The sequence below is a fragment of the Choloepus didactylus genome (assembly GCF_015220235.1).
Source record: "Choloepus didactylus isolate mChoDid1 chromosome 11 unlocalized genomic scaffold, mChoDid1.pri SUPER_11_unloc2, whole genome shotgun sequence".
Taxonomy (NCBI): Eukaryota; Metazoa; Chordata; class Mammalia; order Pilosa; family Megalonychidae; genus Choloepus; species Choloepus didactylus.
In genome coordinates this window covers 2,531,544-2,552,218 of record NW_023637579.1, presented here as the reverse complement: position 1 = coordinate 2,552,218, position 20,675 = coordinate 2,531,544, and the positions used below count along the sequence as shown (strand labels likewise).

The window sequence follows — 20,675 nt, the reverse complement described above, 5'->3', positions numbered from 1 at the left end:
TTGCCTGGGGGCATAGACTGGTTTCACCAAAACCCCAGGCTTTAATGGTTCCCACCCCAGTGGAGGAGGGGAAACCATAAGGTGGGGGAATGCTTATCCCAGGTTTTAGTTTCTTTTTTTTTTTTTTTTCCCTGCAGCCAGCACATAGCACAGTTCAATTCTGCCTTGGAAAAAGGTTTATTTTTATTAACATGACACTCGAAGTCAGGACAGAGCCAACCCTTATCTGCCATATATTTTGGCCAGAATACATCTGGCAGCAAAATGCCTTTTTTTTTTTTTTTTTTTTTTTTTTGTCTAAACATAACAATAATATTTGATCATTTTCTTTTACCCTTTCCCTTGGTCCAATTACTTTCAGCCCAATGTTTTAATGTGTTTCCCAATGGATTATTTAGAGGAATATTCCCTGGGGACCCTAAAGGTACCCCCTTCCTTTTATTTCCAGCCAGCTGACTGCCTCAATTCCCCATTCTGAGTCTTGCCTGAGCATCTTTCCCTTAGGATCAGCTCTAGACTCATCAGAATGTCCCCAATTCTGAGTCTTGTTTGGGCATCTTTCCCTCAGGATCAGCCCCAGACTCTTAGAATGCTTTAACCACCAAGGTAATATAATATTTCTTTCCTTACCTTAGTCCGTGCATGGAGTTGCCTGGTCAACCAGAGGCAGGCTTTTCCTTTTCCTCTTTTTCTCATCCACAACCGGCAGATCCAAGCATCTGGTCTCAGGCCCTTTAGCTGTCAGAGATGGGACCCCAATGATTGAGACCACTCAATCAGCGGGGTGCACCTTCCCTTTGTCCACCTCAGGGGTCCCCCTCCAAAGCTTTGGATCCCAGATGAGCCCCCATGTTGTCGGAAATAAAGCGGTACCTGTAAGGGAATAAACGCTCACTCGGTTCTGGAGGAGAAAAGAATTTATTTACAATCTTGCAAGATAGGGTGTCCAGCCAAACGTGGCAGGCTGGCGCACCAGAGGAAGAGAATGGCGATCTTTAAATCTTCTACTTCTAATTTGCAAGTCCCTCCCCTGTTTCCCCATTGACTGGATACTACAGAGGTTACAGCCTATCCGAGAACACTAATTTATCTTTTGAGATTTTAATTTGTACAGCCTATCCCAGAGAGCCAACTAGCTCATTATTGAGATTTTGAACTAATCAGCCTATCCCAGAGAGTTTATTTAGTTTAAAAAAATTTTTTTTTTTTGCTGTGAGTTCCCGCCTCTGATTTTACCTCATATCTCTTTACATTCCAGTAACCATGGTTACTTTTCCATATAAGGAGCTAGCATAGATTTTCTTTCTTCCTTTTACCATAGGGCTTGTTTAAGCTGGTTCTGCCTCCATTTTCCTTATTCCATGCTGTCTCTATGTGAAAACTAAACTTATCCCTTTCTTACAGTGGGGTGGTTAGATGTATGGGTAGATTTGAGTTTTCTTTTTTGTCTTTATTTCTTTTCTGAAGTGATGAAAATGTAAAAATTGAAAAAAATCATTTTGGTGTTGGATACACAGCTATATGATGTTACCATGGGCAATTGATTGTGCACTTTGCATTTTTGGATGATAGTATGATATGTGCAATCTCAGTAAAATTTTAAAAAGGGCTACCTATGTCACTGTTCTTAAAACAAACAAAAAAAAAATGAATCCAGCAAAAATGTTTGATGGTTTGAATTTAGAGAAATATTAAACTAGCACAAACTCTTGAGTTGTTATAAAAGGTGACTGCATAAACATTGTTGACATATATAAGCTTTGAAACATCATGATATTCAAAATTGGATAGCTCTGCAATTTGGATGGTATATTAGAGAACATGTCCATGCAGAAGATGAGTAATGTGTATATGAAACTAAAATAGGAAAGATTTTAAGTGTAGATTTTTGCTGAAGGATTAGTGAATTTATATGTAGAGAAATGAAGTAATGTGTGTATATCAACAAATGCTTGATCCTCTCTTATTTAATTCCCCACAACAGATATCTTACACTCAGAAGAATTCCTTTAAATGTAATTATTTGCAAGAGGATTCCACCCTCAGATCCACAGTGACTCAACATGCATTAACTCCCATGAGAAAGAAACCATATTTAAGGAAACCATTTGGAAAAGTCCTCAGTGAACAGTCATCTTTTAATGAACATGAGCAGTTTCACACTACAAGTAAATCCTGTGAAGGCCATCAAAATGCTAAAGCCTTTATTAAAAGTGCTGGCCACAAACAATATGATAGAACTCAAACTGGAGATAAACCATACAAATGCTTTCTATGTGGAAAACCATTCATTGGCTTTATTGATTTTAGACAACATGAGAGAACAGACACTGGAGAGAAACTTGAATGTAACCTATCTGGAAAAGCCTTCAGTCAGTCTTCTAATCTTCAACACATTGAGAGAACTCACTCTGGACACAAACCTTATGAATGCATTACATGTGGGAAAGCCTTCACTTACTATTCTACGCTTACTATACATGAGAGAACACACACTGGAGGAAAACCCTATGAATGCCATCTATGTGGGAAAACCTCCAGCCAATGTCATTATCTTAGACGACATGAGAGAACACACATTGGAGAAAAACCATATAAATGTCGTATATGTGGGAAAACCTTCAGTGCTTGTTCTTCCCTCCAACGACGTGAGAGAACTCACAATGGAGAGACACCTTGTAAATGCCATGTATGTGGGAAAGCCTACAGTTCTTTTTATAACCTCAAACGACATGAGAGGACTCACACTGGAGAAAAACCCTATAAGTGCCTCACCTGTGGGAAAACCTTCATTGAAATGTATGGCCTCAGACGACACGAGAGAACTCACAGTGTAGAGAAACTATATGAATGTCATACACGTGGGAAAGCCTTCAATAATTGTTCTACCCTCAAACAACATGTGACAACTCACACTGGAGAGAAATGCTATGAATGTCACACATATGGGAAACCGTTCATTCATATCTCTGTCCTGTGACAACATGAGAAAACTCACACTGGAGAGAAACCCTATGAATGTAACCTGTGTGGGAAAGCCTTCACTTACCCTTCTGGTCTTCAACAACATGGAATTACTCACACTGGAGAGAGACCCTATGAATGTAATCTGTGTGGGAAAGCCTTTTTTTCATATCTATACCCTAAGATGACATAAGAGAACTCACACTGGAGAGAAACCCTATGAATGTAATCTGTGTGGGAAAGCCTTTGCTCAACCTTGTAGTCTTCAAAAACATGAGCTAATTCACACTGGAGAGAAACCCTATAGATGCCATATATGTGGAAAAGCCTTCAATTATTGTTCTTCCCTCAAACAACATGAGAGAACTCACACTGGAGAGAAACCCTGTGAATGTAATCTGTGTGATAAAGCCTTCACTAATCCTTTTAGTCTTAAACATGTGAGAATTCACACTGGAGAGAAACCCTATCGATGCCATATATGTGGAAAAGCCTTCAATTATTGTTCTTCCCTCAAACAACATGAGAGAACTCACACTGGAGAGAAACCCTGTGAATGTAATCTGTGTGATAAAGCCTTCACTAATCCTTTTAGTCTTAAACATGTGAGAATTCACACTGGAAAGAAACCCTATCGATGCCATATATGTGGAAAAGCCTTCAATTATTGTTCTTCCCTCAAACAACATGAGAGAACTCACACTGGAGAGAAACCCTATGAATGTAATCTGTGTGATAAAGCTTTCACTAATCCTTGTAGTGTTAAAAAACGTGAGAATTCACACTGGAGAGAAACCCTATAGATGCAATATATGTGGGAAAGCCTTCAATTATTTTTCTTCCCTCAAACAACATGGGAGAACTCATACTGGGGAGAAACCCTATGAATGTAATCTGTGTGATAAAGCCTTCACTCATCCTTGTAATCTTAAAAAACATGAGAATTCACACTGGAGAGAAACCCCATCAATGCCATACATGTGGAAAAGCCTTCAATGATTGTTCTTCCCTCAAAAAAACATGAGAGAACTCACACTGGAGGGAAACCCTGTCAATGCTATACATGTGGGAAAGCCTTCATTGATTTTTCTAACTTCAGACAACATGAGAGAATACACTAGAGAATCCTGGTGAGTTCCATATATGTGATAAAGCCTTAATTTGATATACTTATCTTAAGCAACATGAGAGAACCACACTGGAAAGAAACCATATGATTGCCATACATGCAGAAATTAATATAGAGTATTGATCCAAAATTAAGAGGCAGTTACTAAAAATATATGCACTTGGTATTATTGTCAAGTTAATAGATTTTTTTCATTCATTTTTATTGAGATATATTCACATACCATGCAGTCATACAAAGCATACATTCAGTTGTTCACAGTACCATTATATAGTTGCTCATTCTTCACCAAAATCAATTTTTGAACATTTTCATTTCCACACACACACAAATAGTAAAAATAGAAACTAAAGTGAAAAAGAACTATTTAAGTAAAAAAGAACACTAGGTGCCTTTTCTTTTTCCCACATGTGTGGTAAGAAAATTGTGCTTGTATATAGGTCTATTGGATTACTGATTCTTAGGATGTTTTTGGCAATTTGAGGCCCCTTTCCTTTCCAAATAAATTTGATAACTAGCTTTTCTATGTCTGCAAAGTAGGTTTTTGGAATTTTGATTGGAATTGCATTGAATCTGTAGATCATTATAGATACAATTGACATCTTAATGATGTTTAACCTTCTGATCCATGAGCATATCTTTCCACCTTAAGTCCTTTTTATTTCTTTTTATTAAGTGTTGTAATCTTCTGTGTAGCAGTCCTTTACATCCTTGGTTCAGTTTATTCCTAGGTACCTAATTTTTTTAGTTCCTATTGTGAATGGAATCTCTCTTTAGTGTCTCTTCAGTTAGGTCATTTCTAGTTTAATGGAACATTACTGACTTATATGCATTAATCTTTTATCCTGTCACTTTACTCAGCTTTGTTAATAATTACACTTATAGCATCATGCTACCATCACACAGTATTGTGCTATGCATTTCTGAACCTTTACACTCAACCTTATTAAACATTCTGTACTCCTTAATCATCAGTTGCCCAGTTTCTACCCTCCTTGTATTTCCTGATAATTTACACTCTTGAGAGTAACTCCCAGGATTTGCTCATTATAGTTAGTTTATGTTACTGAGGCCATAGAATATTTGTTCTATTATTTCTGGCTTATTTCATTCAACATAATGTCATCAACTTCATCCACATTATTACATGTGTAATGACTTCATTCCTTTTTACTATGGTATAATATTCCATCATTTGTGTATACCAGTTTATCTACTCATCAGTTGATGGGTATTTGGACTGTTTTCATCTATTGGCAGCTGTGAAGAGTGCAGCTATAAACATTGGTGTGCAAATGTCTATCCATGTTCCTTCTTTTAGATCTTCCAACTATATATGTAGTATTGACATTGCTGTATCATCTGAAAATGAATACTTAGCTTTTTGAAGAGTCAGTAAAATGTATTTCAGAGTGATTGTACCATTTTACATTCCAAGCAATAGTGAATATTTCTCCACATGCTTCCTAGAACTTGTAGTTTTCTGGTTATTTTGGTAACAGCCATTCTCGTATGTGTGAAGTGGTATTTCACTGTGGGTTTGATATGCATTTTCCTGACCGCTATTTAAGTTGGGCATTTTTTCATAAGCTATTTTTATTTCATCTTTGCATTTGTACTTAGCCATTTGTATATCCTCTTTGAACAAGTGTATTTCCATGTCTTTTGGCCATTTTATCCCTGCAAGTAGTATTGAGATGTATTCATATGCCATGTATTCCATCTGAAGTGTACAACAGTGTCTCACAGTATACTCAACTATTTGGGCAGTCATCATCACATTCAATTTTCAGTCATTTTCATTGATCCCACATGAAAATTAATAGACATAGAAAAAGAAAACCCATATGTATTTCCTTTTTGGAAAAGTGTTTATCCATGTCTTTTGTACATTTTTTATATGTGTGCTTTTTTTTTAGATTCTTCACAAAGCATACAACTATCCAGAGATCCAAAGTGCACACTCCATTGCCCATGGTATCATCATACAGCTGTGCAGCCATCACAAGTTTTTTTATTTTTTTTGAAAATTTTCATTACTCCAGAAAAGAAAGACAAATAAAGGAAACTCATCCTTTATACCCCTAACCTCCCCCCTCCCCAATGATTCATAGTTTTGATATAGTACATTTGTTACTGTTGATAAAAGAATGTTAAAATACTAACTGTAGTATATAGTTTGCAATAGGTGTGTATTTTTTCCTATATGCTCCTCTATTTTTAACTGTTATTAACTTCTAGTTATACTGTCATACATTTGTTCTAGTTCATGAGAGAGATTTCTAATATTTGTCCAGTTAATCATGGACATTTTTTAATTAGGCTGTGTGTCTTTTTGTTGTTGACTTGTAAGATATCTTTATGTATTCTGGATATTAAACCCTTATCAGATAGGTAGTTTTTGAATATTTTCTTCCATTGTGTAGGCTACTGGGGGAAAATGTGGAGGTGTTGAGCTTCCTCACCTGGATGGTTGCTGATGTTCTCACAAAAATTGGGGACTGGAGGTTTGATCGGCTGAGCCCTCTATCACAGGACTTGCCCTTGGGAAGTGTTGCAAAGGAGAGGCTAGGCCTGCGTATAATTGTGCCTCAGAGTCTCCTTAATGTCTCTTTGTTGCTCAAATGCAGCCTGCTCTCTCTAGCTAAGCCAACTTGGCAGATGAAATCACTGCCCTCCCCCCTATCTGGGATCTGACACTCAGGGGTGTAAATCTCCCTGGCAACATGGAATATGACTCTCAGGGAGGAATCGAGACCCAGCATCATGGGATGAAAAACAACTTGGAAAGGGGGATGTGAAATGAAATGAAATAATGTTTAGTAGCAGTGAGATTTCAACATGAGCCAAGAGGTCACTCTGTTGGGCACTTTTATGAGCAATATAGATAACATTTTTTAGGTTCTAATGAATTGGAATAGCTAGCAAAAAATACCTGAAACTATCAAACTACAGCCCAGAACCCTTTACTCTTGAAGACAATTGTATAAAACTGTAGCTTATGAGGGGTGACAGTGTGATTGGGAAAGCCATATGGCTCACACTCCCCTTTCTCCAGTGTATGGATAGATGAGTAGAAAAATGAGGGCAAAAGGAGAAGGCATCCAGTGTTTTGTTTTACTTTAAGTGTACTTTTTCACTTTTTTATTCTTATTATTTTTGTGTGTGTGGAAATGAAAATGTCAAAAATTAATTTTGGTGATGAATGCACAACTATATAATGGTACTGTGAACAATGGAATGTATGTTTTGCATGGTATGTGTATATATCTCAATAAAATTGAATTAAAAAATAAAAAATTAAAAGCCAAAAGCAGAAAAGAAATCATCTAAATTTTAAGCTGGGAAAAAAAAAAAAGATATTTCCATTGGCCAGTATATCTATCTTTAGGCCAATACCTGCCATTTTGACAACTGTTGCTTTTTAATATGTTTTAAAGTCAGGAAGTGTGAGACCTCCAACTTCATTTTTCTTTATTTAAGGTGTTTTAATCTGTTCAGGGTACCTTGCCCTTCCAAATAAATTTGATTTTTAGTTTTTCTGTGGCTGCAAAGCCAGCTGTAGGAGATTGTTTAATATTGTGTTGCCTCTGTAGATCAGTTTGGGTAGAGTTGACATCTTAAAGACATTTGTCCTTCCACTCCCTGAACATGGAGTGTCTTCCCATTTTAGGTCTTCCTTGTTTTTTTTACTAATATTTTGTAGTTTTCTGTGTGTAAGTCCTTTTCATCCTTGGTTAGGGTTATTCCCAGATATTTAAATCTTTTTTGTTGCTTTTGTAAATGGATTTGTTTTTTATTCATTACCTCCTCAGACAGCTAAGTAGTAATGTTAGAAACACTATTTAATTTTTTTAACTTTATCAAAAAATTTTTTTGAAAAAACAACTTTTCAAACAAAACAAAACAAAGGAATAAGAAAAACATAACCTAAAATAACTACATTGCTTCAAACCATTCCCATAACATTAAGATTATCCTCCATAACTTACCTGTTCTTATTAGATTATTGTTCTCCCTTCACTAGTTGCTGGCTATCTCTGGGTCCCCTATAGCCTGCAGTATAAAACATTTCACATTTTTCACAGAGTTCACATTAGTGGTAACATATAGTATTTCTCTTTTTGTGTCTGGCTTATTACACTCAGCATTATATCTTCAAGGTTTACCCATGTTTCATATGTTTCTTGACCCCATTCTTTCTTATCAGCACATAGTATTCCATCATGTATACATACATTTTGTTTATCCACTCATCTGTTGAACATTTGGATTGTTTCCAGCTCTTGCCAATTGTGAACAATACTGCCATGAACATTGCTGTCCAAATATCTGTTCATGTCACTGCTTTTACATCTGGATATATATCAAGAAATGAAATTGTTGGAATGAAGGGTAACTTGATATCTAGTTTTCTAAGGAGTCAAGAGACTGTTCTGCAGCATTGCTGTACCATTATACAGTCCCACCAGCATTGAATAAGTGTTTTAATTTATCCACTTTCTCACCAGTATTTGTAGTTTCCTGTTTGTTTAATGGCAGCCTTTCTAATTGGTGTGAAAGGATATCTCATTGTTGTCTTAATTTGCAATTCCCTAATAGCTAGTGATGATGAACATTTTTTCATATACTTTTTAGCCATTTCTATTTCCTCTTCAGAGAAATGTCTTCTATCTTTTGCCTATTTTATAGTTGGGTTGTTTGTACTATTGTCTTTGAATTGTAGGATTTATCTATGCAAGATGTCAATCTTATATCATATACATGGTGTTCTAGTTTGCTAATGCTGCTGGAATGCAAAACACCAGAGATGGATTTATTTTTATAAAAGGGGTTTATTTGGTTCCACAGTTACAGTCTTAAGGCCATAAAGTGTCAAAGGTAACACATCAGCAATTGGGCAATTTCACTGGAGGATGACCAGTGGTGTCCAGAAAACTCTGTTAGCTAGGAAGGCACAAGGCTGGCATCAGCTCCAGAGTTCTTGCTTCAAAATGGCTTTCTCCCAGGACATTCCTCTCTAGGTTACAGTTCCTCAAAAATGTCACTCTTACTTGCACTTGGGGTATCTGTCCTCTCTTAGCTTCTCTGGAGCAAGAGTCTGCTTTCAACAGCCATCTTCAAAATGTCTCTCATCTGCAGCTCCTGTGCTTTCTTAAAAGTGTCCCTCTTGGCTGTAGCTCCTCTTCAAAAGTTCACTCTCAGCTGCACTGAGTTCCCTCTGCCCATCAGCTCATTTATATTGCTCCACTGATCAATGCCCACCCTAAATGGGTGGGGCCATGCCTCCATGGAAATATCTCATTGGAGTTATCACCCACAGTTGGATGGGGCACATTCCATGGAAACACTCAAAGAAATCTATCAAAACTGATCATGTCTGCCCACACAAGATTACATTAATGATAATGGCATTTGGGGGACACAATACAAACTGGCACATTCCCCTCCTTGGACCCCAAAATGATGTTATCTTTCCATATACAAAATACATTCATCCCACAACAATATCACAGAAACTGAAATCATATCAGTAACAATAGTTAAGTGCAAGATGCCATCAAAATCAGTTATAGCGTGGTCAGTCCTAAGGCATGATTTTCCTTTAGCTGTGGATCTGTGAACTTAGAACAAGTTATGTGCTTCCAGTATACAAAGGAGAGACATTCAAAGGATAAACATTCCCATTGCCATAAAGAGAAACAAGGAAAACAGGGTCAACAGGACGAAAACAGTTTCTAAAACCCACAGGACAAACTCCATTAGATTTCAAAGTCTGACAGTCATTAACAGAATGAGATTGCATCCTTGGGGCTTGAGAGAGGGGGAGTGTAACCCTACCTAAGGGCCTTTTCAGCAGCCCTTTCCTCTCCAAATGCTTGGGTGAGTTCTCCAACATATCCACACACTGGGGAGACCACCTTCTTGGCCCCACCCTCCTCAAACATTGGGGCAGCTCGTGAATTCCCTTCAATCTCTGGGGCACACTCTCCACCCCTTCAGTACAGTGTGGTGTCAGCCAGGCTCTCTCCAATTTCCTGGGAATGTGCTCCACCCACTTTGGGTTTTGGGATAGAACATTTCCTGAGCATTGAGGTGGAAGGCCTGCACTCAACCTCCAGGGCAAACTCGCCATTTCCATGCATGTGGGCTGCTCCACTCTCCCAGCCCAAGACCTCTTGACTCCAGACCTCAACCTCCATGGCTCTGTCTTGGAAGAAATTTTTCCTTCAATTTGTTCCTTGTCTGTCTCCAGACTGACAATGGTTCTGTGTATAAAGATCTCACAAAAATTCTGTTGGCTTCACATGAAGCACACAGGGGTCAAAGCCATCAGAAAATACAACTTTCCACAAATCCTTTCTGCATAATTCCTTTTCTAATCTTGGCTTTTACTGAAACGGTGTCTGGTTTCCATGTTTAGTTAAATCCTCATGTTGGGTTGTAGCTTCTGGGGATCCACCCCCTGGAAGCCCAGAGTTTTTCAGGCCATCAATTTCTCAGCTTATCTCTGTCCGCTCACATTTTACTATAAGCTGCAAGGAGAAGCCAGGGTACATCCTCCACATGCAGTCTGGAGATCTGCTCAGCTAAGTATTCCAGGTTGTCACTTTCAAATTCTTCCTTCCATCTGATACCAGGCCTCAATTTTGCCAAATTCTCTGCCACTTTAAAACAAGGATTGCCTTTCTTCCAGTTTGCAACAATATATTCATCACTTCTGCTCAAGGCTTCATCAGAATTATCTTTAGAGTCCATATTTCCACAATCTCTTCAAAGCAGTTTAGGCCTTTTCTATGAAGCTCCTCACAGTTCTTCCAGAATCTTCCCCTTATCCATTTAAAAAGCTGTTCCAACATGTTTGGTATTTGCAAACTCAGCAGCAAAATCACCCTGCTTCTGGTACCAAAATCTGTTCTAGTTTGCTAATGCTGCTGGAATGCAAAACACCCAAGATGGATTGGCTTTTATAAAAGGGGGTTTATTTGGTTACACAGTTAAAGTCTTAAGGCCATAAAGTGTCCAAGGTAACACATTAGTAATCGGGTACCTTCACTGGAGGATGGCCAATGGTGTCTGGAAAACCTCTGTTATTAGGGAAGGCATGTGGCTGGCATCTGCTCCAAAGTTCTGGTTTCAAAATGGCTTTCTCCCAGGACATTCCTCTCTAGGTTGCAGTTCTTCAAAAATGTCACTCTTGGTTGCACTTGGGGTATCTGTCCTCTCTTACTTTCTCTGGAGCAAGAGTCTGCTTTCAACAGCCATCTTCAAAATATCTCTCATCTGCAGCTCCTATGCTTTCTTAAAGTGTCTCTCTTGGCTGTAGCTCCTCTTCAAAAGTTCACTCTCAGCTGCACTGAGTTCCCTCTGCCCATCAGCTCATTTATATGGCTCCACTGATCAAGGCCCACCCTAAATGTGTGGGGCCATGCCTCCATGGAAATATCTCATTGGAGTTATCACCTACAGTTGGGTGGGGCACATTCCATGGAAACACTCAAAGAAATCTAATCAAAACTGATAATGTCTGCCCATGCAAGATTACATCAACGATAATGGCATTTGGGGGACACAATACATTCAAACTGGCACACATGGTTTCCAAATATTTTTTCCCATTGAGTTGGCTACCTCTTCACTTTTTTGACAAATTCCATTGAGGTACAGAAGCTTTTAAGTTTGAGGAGTTCCCATTTGTCTATATTTTCTTTCATTGCTTGTTCTTTGTGTGTAAGGTCTAAGAAGTGACCTCCTAATACAAGGTCTTGAATACATTTCCCTACATTATCTCCTATGGGTTTTATGCTACTTTTTCTTATATTGGGATCTTTGATCTACTTTGAGTTAATTTTTGTGTAGGGTGTGAGGTATGGGTCCTTATTCATTCTTTTGAGCATGGTTTTCCAGTTCTCCTAGCCCCACTTATTGAAGAGAATGTTATGTCCCAGTTCAGTGGCTTTGGGGACCTTAGCAAAGATCACTCAACCATAGCTCCATTCAGTTCAGTTGAGCAATATGTCTATCTTGTGCCAGTACCATGTTATTTTGAGTACTATGGCTTTAAAATAAGCTTGAAAGTCAGGAAATGTAAGTCCTCCCACTTGATTTTTCTTTTTTAAAATGTTTTTTTTTAAGAATTCAAAACATCTGTTTCCTCCAAATAAATTTGATAGTTAACTTTTCCATGTTTGCCAAGTAGATTGATGGAATTTTGAAAGGGATTGCATTGAATCTGTAGATAAGTTTGGGTAGAATTGACATCTTAATGACATTTAGCCTTCCTATCTATGAGCATGGAATATTTTTCCTTCTTTTTAGGTCCCCTATTTCTTTTTGCAAAGTTATTTAATTTTCTGTATCTAGGTCTTTTACATCCTTGGCAAAATTTATTCTTAGTTATTTTTTTTTAGTTGTTCTTGAGAGTGGAATCTTTTCTTGGGTGTCTCTTCAGTTAGGTCATTTCTAATAGGAACATTACTGACTTATGTGCATTGATCTTGTATCCCCTCCTTTGCTAAATTTATTAGCTCAAATAGCTGTGTCATTGATTTCTCTGGGTTTTTCAAATATAAGATCATATGTGCAAATAATGACAGTTTTATTTCCTTTCCAATTTTGATGTCTTTTATTTTTTCTTGTCAGATTGCTCCAGTGTTTCCATGCAGAAAGTGAGTAATGTTTATATGATACTAAATGGGAAAGATTTTAATTGTAGATTTTTGCTGAAGGATTAATTTATATGTAACGGAATGAAGTAATGTATCTTTGTGGATGAATGCTTGACCTCTCTTATTTAATTCCCCACTGCAGATTTCTCAGACTCAGAAGAATTCCTTTAAATGTAATTATTTGCAAGAAGATTCCACCCTCAGATCCACAGTGATTCAACATGCATTAATTCCCATGATTAAGAACCATCTTCAGGCAAGCCACTTGGAAAAGCCCTCAGTGACCAGTCATCTTTTAAAAACTTGAGCAGATTCACACTGCAAGTAAATCCTATGAATGCCATCAAAATGCTATGGCCTTTATTAAAAACACTGGCCAAAAACAATACAGTAGAAATCAAAGTGGAGATAAGCCATATAAATGCTTTCTATGTGGGAAATCATTCTTTGGATTTATTGGCTTTAGATGACATGAGAGAGCACACACTGGAGAACAACCTGATGAATGTAACCTATCTGGAAAAGCCTTCAGTCAATCTTCTAATCTTCAACACAATAAGAGAACTCACTCTGAAGACAAACCCTATGAATGCATTACATGTGGGAAAGCCTTCATTCATTATTCTACCCTTAGAGTACATGAGAGAACACACACTGGAGAAAAACCCTATGAATGCCATGTTTGTCAGGATTCCTTCAGCCAATTTTATTATCTTAGACATCATGGGAGAACACATACTGGAGGAAAATTGTATAAGTGCCATATATGCAGGAAAGCCTTCAATGATCTGGCCTCACATGACATGAGAGAACTCACACTGGAAAAGAATGCTGTGAATGCCATACCTGTGAGAAAGCCTTCATTAATATCTATGCCTCAGATGACATGAGAGAACACACACTGGAGAGAAACCCTATGAATGCAATACATGTGGGAAAGCCTTCATTCATATCTGTGTCCTCAAACATGAGAGAACTCACACTGGAGAGAAACCCTTATGAATGCTGTACATGCAGGAAAGCCTTCATAGATTTTTCTACCCTCATATGACATGAGAGAACACACTAGAGAATCCCGATCGATGCCATACATGTGATGAAGCCTTAATTTGATATTCTTATTTCAAACATAAGCTCTCTACTATGGGACTCACTCTTGGCAAGACTGTTGCTGTAAAGGAGATGGTAGGCCTGCCTATAACTGTACCTAAGATCCTCCTCCTGAATACGTTTTTGTTGCTCAGATGTGGCCCTCTCTCTCTAGCTAAGCCAACTTGGTAGGTGAAATCAGTGCTCTCCCCCCATGTAGGATCTGACACCCAGAGGAGTTAATCTCCCTGGCACCATGGAGTAGGACTCCCGAGGAGGAATCTAGACCTGGTATTGTGGGATGAAGACCCTCTTCTTGACCAAAAGGGGGATGTGAAAGGAAATGAAATAAGCTTTAGTGACAGAGAGATTCCAAAAAAAGGTGAGAGGTCACTGTGGTGGGCAGTCTTAACACACAATATAGACAGACATTTTTAGATTCTAATGAATTGGAATAGCTAGCACTAAATACCTGAAACTACCAAATTACAACCAAGAACCCATGAATCTTGAACATGATTGTATAAAAATGTAGCTTATGAGGGGTGACAATGTGATTGGGAAATCCATATGGATCACACTCCCCTTTGTCTGGTGTATGGATTGATGAATAGGAAAATGGGGACAAAAAAATAAAAATAAAAAAAAAAACCAGTGTTTTTTTTCAGTTTGTTTTTTTTCACTTTAATTTTTATTATTTGTGTGTGTGTGGTAATGAAACGTTCAAAAATTAATTTTGGTGATGAATGCCCACTATATAATTTTACTGTGGAGAATTTAATATATGCTTTGTATGATTTCATGGTATGTGAATATATATCAATAAAAATGAATTAAAAAATAAACATGAGAGAACAGACACTGGAGAGAAACCCTATGAATACCATACATTCAGGAAAGCCTTCAGTTATTATTCTCATCTTAAACAACATTAGTGCAGACTGGAGAGAAACCCTATGAATGCCATCTATGAGGGAAAATCTTTGGTCAGTGTTCTACTCTTAGACAACATGAGAGAACACACAGCTGAAGAGAAATCTTATGAATGCCATACATGTGGGAAGGCCTTCAGTCATTGTTCTCCCTCAGGCAACATGAGAGAGCTTAGACTGGAGAGAAAACCCACGAATGCCATCTACGTAGGAAAGCTTTTGCTCATTCTTCTGCCCCCCCCCCCGGCAATATTAGAGAATGTATGTACAGTGGACAGAAGCCATAAGAATGTCATCTGTATAGAAATACCTTAATTTTCCTAAACTTAGGCGGTATGAAATTATTCAAACTTGAGAGGAAACCTATGAATTTCTTCAGTACTCTTACCTTAGATGAAACAAGGCAACTCACACTGCATGCCTGGAATATGAAAGAGATTTCAGCCATAGTTTTAACCTTTAAACACATCAGAGAATTCACATACTGAAGAGATGATATATAATCAAAACAGTAGCACCTTTAGTCATCAGTTCCATTTTAGTTAATATATGGAAAATAGTGCAGGAAAGAACCCATAGGAATATCCTTTTAGCAAAGCCCTAGTTGGTGTGATGATATGCTATATTAGACAACTCACAATATACATCTAATGGAAGCTGAAAGTCCTCATCTACCATTCTGAAAAGCAAGGCAGAGAGATTCATGTGAGGAATTCTATGTCCTCAATATGGGAGTGACTTAATTTGCAACTTATCATTTAAATGAAAAGTATGGACTCCATAGGAATGAATCACTAGAACTATAATTACTGCATATTGTTCAGTGAAACAGAAGGCTTGGTGTGCTAAAAATGCTGAATTTGAGAATAACAATAACATGAAATGTGAGGGAAAAGTCACAAAAAGGAAATAAGAGGGAAGTCTCTTTATTAGCTGGATGAAATCCCATATGGGAGTTACAGAAATTTCATGATGGAGAATGTATTCAATATAAAATCATGGTAAATCATTTAAGTAGGGGAGGTTGTGGGCATGTGTTATTGTGTCTCTCTGAGGATTACTTGATAGGATTGGCCAAATTATTGGCTATTTGGTGGCTTGGTTTATATAGACCATTGGTGGAAATGATATACTTTGGGGATGGGGGAATGTGAATTCTGCTTTGGGAGTTTTCTAGGGTGAATGAATATGCTTCTTTGGTTGCCTCTAGTGGATCAATGATGGACATTTTTTTGGTCTGTGATTAAATATCTGAAGGGTAGGAATATGTATGTTTGCTTTGTTTCTGATCTTAGATGAAGCAATACTTCATATGAGTCAACAATATTTAACCTTTGGTTAGAGGGTCCTGCACACAGTAGTTCACTGAGTCAAGCAGAGGTCCAAATAGTTACCATTTCCCCTCAGTAATGGCCAGTTAGGGAGTATCAGAACCCTAAACTGATTATCTTAACCAAAGTTATTAGATTCCAAAATCTATATGGCCCTTCGGCAATATGATTTTGATGGTCCAATGTGGAAATACAATCCTTGAGATTAATTTTTGAAAAATTATCCAGAGCATACATGTATGAAAATTTTTCATCTAATTTAATTATAAAAGACTGGAAATCCTTTCCTTCTAAAACCAGGGACATGAATTATTTCTATTCTCATCACTATACCTTATGTTTTATGAAATATTGAAAGTCTGATTGCTTTACCCTATATAGAGACCAAGAAAATGTTGTCTTCTTTGATAAGTTCTGCTATATGTAGGCATAAGTGTGGATTTGTGAAGTGTAATAGGTCAAAGAGTAAAAGGAAAAAGCAGAAAACCTTGGGCAAAAAGGAAAATGTTTCTTTGCTGATGACATGTTGGGTATATAGAAACCACTATTAGATTTGCAAAAGAAAATTTGAGGCAATTAACAATTTTACAAATGTCCCCAGGTCTAAAGAAAAAGGAAAGCTCAATTTCTATATACCAGAAACTTATTGAGAGGTAATCCATTTTACTGGCCTCTTACTTTCAGAGTGTCAGAATTTGCATGTCCTAGTCAGTGTTGTATCCAACCTGAAGTGGAAGCAGTCATGGGAAATTTCACCTAATTCATGGAAGTCACTGAGGTTAAGTCCATTATCCTAATCCTCCTGGAAGGGATCAGCCTCAGTGTCTCACTAGGATCTCTAGCCTCAGGTTTAAAAAGCAATTTGGTGTTTCCTTTACTTGCTGTCATTCCAATGACCTCCATTGTAATTGGAGTCTTGCCATGTTCATAAACATGAATAACATAAATGGTGCATTTCCACACAACCAGTTGTTTCAGACATCCCTTTGTTTCACCAAGGAATGTTTAATTCTCCAATCATTTTGTTTTCAAACCAGACCAGACTGCTAAGCCATTGACTGGTACATGGGGGTGCTTAGATCCAAGTGTTCCAAGATTATTAGAACCACTTACATTTCAGCCCATTGACCACTTTTTTCCAGTTCCAGAGATGGTATATCACCTGACTGATATAAGGGAACAGTAGCTGCTGCCCAAAGGATGCCAGATGACTTCAGCTTGGCTTACCATGAGTGAATCAGCACTAAGCATCTGGGGGGACATCCATGAGTTGGCAGTGTCACTCCAATGCATGCAGGAAATGACCTTTTTCTGGTATTGCAACAGACTCTTATTTGATATGCCCCTTTGCAAACCATGGATGCAAGCATTTCACTTCCTGGGAACCTGGGCAATTAAGTCCTGGATTTACCACTTCCACTTGATACTGTCATTGGATACTGCCTGGGTAGGCATAATGATTACTCAGAGCTGAGGATGTGATGGGGATTTCTTTCCTCAGGAGGACTGAGAGGTTTTGTTAATCTCTTTCATTGTTATCACAGACCAATTGTACACCAGGAGTTTCCTTTCTTAGGAGTTATGCTTGGCTGCATCTGGGAACTTCCTGTTCTAAAATCCCATGGCTCTTGTTTCCATGTGACATGTTGTCCTGCTTGTCTTCTACTGAAATACAGTTTTTAGTATCCCAATAGCTTTAATTACACAGGGGTACCATTCAATAAGTTCTCCCTTATGGCTATTGTGTAGCTGTTATTTGAGCCATCCCATCCAATGTTCTATTGCCCCATTTTCTTGAAGGTTACAGGGAGCATGGTAGGCCTTTATCATTCCATGGGGGCACACCCATTGCTGGGCCATGTGAGTTGTAAATCAGATATCTTCATCTGATTGGAGTCTTGTATATCAGTTCACATAGCCTATGAGTTCCTTCAAGGCAGCATCCACCTGCTGATTGTGAGTTTCTGTCCCACATCTTGGATCTCTCAAGTGATGACACCATTGGAACCCATGATAGGGGTCACAGTTTAACGTGGTTGATACTTACATGGAAGTCCTGATATCCCCAGCTGATATGGTCCATCACACCATGATGTGTCACCTAAGATCATTGTCACATGACTGCTCTGCCTTTGGCTTCTGCTTCTTCTAGACTGAGTTCTCATCATTTGGCCCATTCTTGCTTCTGGATTGGGCTTGTCTCCTGTTGTATGGTAGATCCAGTAAGCAGTCATGGCAACTTGTGTGTATGGTTGGTCAGCATGGAAATTCCATTTGTGTTTTGTTTCAAATAGCCTTTTGTAATGGGTGTCAATAATGATGACAAATTCATCTCCCAACCTCACAAACTTACTATAGCACCTGTACCCACATTGAGGAGTTTCTTATAATCCAATCATTGACTTGCCAGTCCCTGGAGAATATTGATAGTTTGCAAAGGTCAATGACTCCATAAATATGTAGCAGAATGTTGGTGGAGTAGTCTGAACAGCCACCACCACTTGGAGATCAACCCATTGGACAGAACACCCTCATCCAGTCTCAATCAAAAAGTGGTCATTCTTTGAACAGATGCCCACAGTAGCCTGATGGATTCCATCAGCTATGAGTTTTACAATTTGATCTCTGAACGAAGCCATATCCTCAGGCTTCTTCTTTTTGAGTAGCACTATTTTAAATGTCATAAGCCAGGAGAGTTTGACTAGAAGTCCTGACTCCACAGAGTCCAAAGAAAGCTTTCCTTCTTTATATTTTTGTTCCACCTGAGAATCATTTTAATCCTAATAGTTCACATTTACTAATGTCCTACTCTTTAACCAGAACTAAGCATTTTATACTTATCTCTTTAATAACATTCTTGAGAAGTTTGTATCTCATTTTACTGATGGACTAACAACACCCATAATAATTAGCTTCTCTTGATTCTAAAATGGAGAAAGTGAGCAAGCATGAGAGGGAGTTAATGGGATAATTAAGGGGAAAACCCTAGGGAATACTGTAGATGGCCGGAAATAGTATCTTAGTATACGATGGAACTAAGGGTTATCATTTATGTATATTCTATCCTAAATTCCTGATCTAATTGCCCAGTTTAAATGCATTATTCCATATGTATTTACTTCATCAAATGAATTCCTAGTGTTCATTTCTGAACAAGATGAAGTAAAGGGACTGGATTTAATCTCATGCTTTAAGAAATTAATCCAGATAAAATATATGGAAATCGTTTTTAGATATTAGATGGCAGCATACTAGAGTGGTCCCTGAAACAGAAGAGAGAAATTAGGTGAGGACTATAGTCATGTAGCTTACAGCCTGAAGAAAGTTTTCAGGATATAGTGCAGGATTGTAAAACCCAGGAAATGTCCACTGATCTCTGGATGGAGTTGGGCATCTGAGAAGGTCAGAACCAGAGACAGGGAGGAAAGTGCACAGGGATACATTTCTAAATATGTGAAGCAGAGCTGCCCTGGGGTCCTCAGCTAGGTACTGAACAGCCCAAGGACGAAATATCTGCAACTGAGGAAAGAACCACTGAAAAGTAGCAAAGGGGAGAGGAGAATGAGGAGTGACTCCTGAAGAAAATAGTAGGGGAAACCTGGAACAAGTGGTGATGGTTATATAGAGAATTCAGACTCCATGAGCTGACAAAATAGAAAGTTTAAGACTGCCTCTCAACCTATGTCTCAGCCACACCCCTGGCTGGGTTTGGCTCTGCTCACAATTAAAGGCACAATACTACTTTAGTCCTGTGGGGAGCAGTGGTCTGACATGCACCATCTGGGCAAGAAAGGAATGCACAGAATGAGGAGGCTTCAGAGGGAAGACAGGCACTCTTCTGGGTCTCATCCATAGGGAACTTTTATACTGATCTACACCCCATCCATGAGTCCTGGACCTACCTTGTATGACACTAATTAAGGTAGTTTCTGGATGGACTCTCCACCCAGAATCAGCCCTCCAGGTAAACATGGCTAGAATAACAAATCGAGTGTAAAGAACATAGAGGCAAAAATAAATACAACCCTGCAGATTATTCTCTGAGGAGGTTTTCTCCTGTGGGTTGAAAACCAAACAAAAATGGGGTAATGTCAACATTCCATATATGCAGGGCAAGGATTAGAAAAATAAGAGCTGAAAAATTCTAATTAGTTAAAAATGTTAGAGATCTAGAATAAATTGAGCCAAACATCAAATAACAGCGCAAAGCCAGCCAGCAAGAAAATCCCAGGTAAAAGAGAAAATGACCTCCAGAATGAACTAATAGAATCAGATGCTTAGACACCAGCAAAAAAACAAATGGTACCAGGAAGCACAAGGATACAGTGCAGTCAAAGGAACGAAACTTCAAAGGAGATACAGGTGTTGGAACAAATAATTAAGGATATTTAAACAAATCTAAATTCAACAAGTTGAAGGGCAATGTGGTAAATGCAATGAAGGAGCCAAGGAAGACACTGGTTGACCATAAAGAAGGACTTGGAGGCTTCAAGAGAAATAGCATGGGAATGAAAGGCACAAAAAAAGATGAAAAACACAATGGAGACATACAGTGGATTTG

General features: G+C 38.2%; 1 protein-coding gene and 1 pseudogene across 1 annotated transcript in view; one reads left to right on the top strand and one right to left on the bottom strand.

The window, feature by feature from the left end:
- Positions 1–20,675, bottom strand: part of LOC119524586 (zinc finger protein 596-like) — a 1,058,357-nt gene that overhangs the window by 720,107 nt on the left and 317,575 nt on the right. The gene's annotated exons all lie outside the window — the stretch shown is intronic.
- LOC119524515 overlaps positions 1–20,675 on the top strand; it is an 82,861-nt pseudogene that overhangs the window by 9,903 nt on the left and 52,283 nt on the right.